Source organism: Chrysochloris asiatica, unplaced genomic scaffold, assembly GCF_000296735.1.
Source record: "Chrysochloris asiatica unplaced genomic scaffold, ChrAsi1.0 scaffold00211, whole genome shotgun sequence".
NCBI classification, from domain to species: Eukaryota; Metazoa; Chordata; class Mammalia; order Afrosoricida; family Chrysochloridae; genus Chrysochloris; species Chrysochloris asiatica.
The window spans coordinates 4,207,234-4,209,385 of NW_006408729.1; the positions used below are offsets into that span (position 1 = coordinate 4,207,234).

Here is a 2,152-nt window from a genome sequence, read left to right on the forward strand (position 1 = left end):
GGCTTCATGGAGAGTTCCTATGATCAGTTGACTGAAGAAGAGAAAACTCATGCTTGGTTTAAAGATTATTCTGCACAATATGCAGGCACCACTCAAAAGCAGACAGCAGCAGCATTCATTACATCCCATTTCTGGGACTATCCTTAAGAACAGCGGTGAAGGTAATTCTTCTCAATGAGCTGAATTTCAACAGTGCATCTGCTTGTTCATTTTGCTTGGAAGGAGAAATGGCCAGATGTATATTGATTTATGGGCTGTTGCCAATGGTTTGGCTGAATGGTCAGGGATTTGGAAGGAACATGACTGGAATATTGGTGACAAGGAGGTTTGGGGACAAAGCATGTGGCTAAACCTCTCTGAGTGGGTCAAAAAAGTGAAGATATCTGTGTTTCATATGAATGCATACCAAAGTATTACCTTGAAAGAGGAGGAGTTTAACAACCAAGTGGACAAGATAGCACGTTCTGTGGAGATTAATCATTCTCTTTCTCCAACCACTCCTGTCATTTCACAATGTGAAATGAACAAAATAGCCATGGTGGCAGAGACAGGTTATGCATGGGCTTGGCAACATGGGTGTCCATTCACCAAGTCTGTTGTGGCCACAGCCACTGTTGAGTGCCTAATCTACCCAGCAGCAGAAACAAACACTGAATCCCAGGAATAGGACCATTCCTCGTGAAGATCAGCCAGCTGCTTAGTGGCAGATTGATTGCATTGGACCACTTCTGTCATGGAAAGGGCAGCATTTTGTTCTTACAGCAATAGACACTTATTCTGAATGTGGACTTGCCTACCCTGCAAAAATACTTCTGCAAAAACTACCTTCATGGTCTTACAGAATGTGTTATCCACCAATATCACAAAGCATTACCTCAGATCAAGTGACCCACATCGGATCAAGCGACCCACATCACATCAAATGAAAGTGCAGCAGTGTGCCCATGCTCATGAAATTCACTGACCTTACCATGTTCCTTATCATCCTGAAGCAGCTGACTTGATTGAACAATGGAATGGCCTTCTAAAGGCACAATTACAGCACCAACTGGTGACAATACTTTGCAGGATTGAGGCATTGTTCTATAAGAAGCTGTATATGCTCTAAACCAGTATCCAATATATGGTAGAAATGGGAGTGACACCACTCATTATTACTCCTAATGATTCACTTGAAATATTTTTTTGCACATTGTACATAGATAAAGAGGCAGTGTTTCTAACAGAGCAAGGGAATATTGAAATATTTAAAATTAGGAAAGGCATGCGCCAGGGTTGTATTATTTCATCATAATTATTCAATCTGTATGCTGATCAAATAATCCAAGAAATTGGATTATATGAAGCCAAACATGGCATCAGGACTGGAATAAGACTCATTAAAAACCAGTAATATGCAGATGATACAAACTTGCTTGCTGAAAATGAAGAGGACTTAAAATACTTATTGATGAAGACCAAAGACCACAGTTTTAGATATATTTTTATTGGATCCACTATCAACACTCATGAAGCAGCAGTCAAGAAATTAAACAATGTATTGCACTCCCTGTGCCTCTGGATGAGCAGGCAAAGATGGGAGTTATTGTATTGGGTGGCATGATTGATCCTGATTACCAAAGGGAAATTGGCATGACATTACATAATGGAGGTAAAGAAGAATATATTTGGCATCCAGGAGATTCCTTAGGACATCTTTTTGTACTACCATGTCCTGTGATTAAAATCAATGGTAAACTATTTTTAATTGCTGTTAAGTGTCCTCTAGTCAGTTCCAACCCACCAGTATAGGTTTTCTGAGGAGCAGGTAGTGAACTTGAACCTCTAAAGTTGTGGTTCACGTAGATTTTGCAATACATAGCACCAGAGTAACCCAAGTCAAACATGAAGACTAATTTTCTAATTTTCTAGGCCCTTCAAAAATAAAGATTTGGGTCATACCAGCAGGCAAAAAACCATGGCCAGCTGAGTTGCTTGCTGTGGACAAAGGGAGTATGGAATGGGTAGTAGAATAAGGTAATTGTAAATACCATCTGGAGTCCTGGTGGGGCACTGCAGGATAATGCACTGGACTGCATAGTTCAAACTCACCAGCCACTCCTTGGAAACCCTATACAGGGTTGCCATGAGTTGGAACCTACTCAATGGCACT

General features: G+C 40.7%; 1 pseudogene; it reads left to right on the forward strand.

The window, feature by feature from the left end:
* Positions 1-1,164, forward strand: part of LOC102815517 — a 161,855-nt pseudogene extending 160,691 nt beyond the window's left edge.
* Positions 1,165-2,152: the final 988 nt, after the last annotated feature.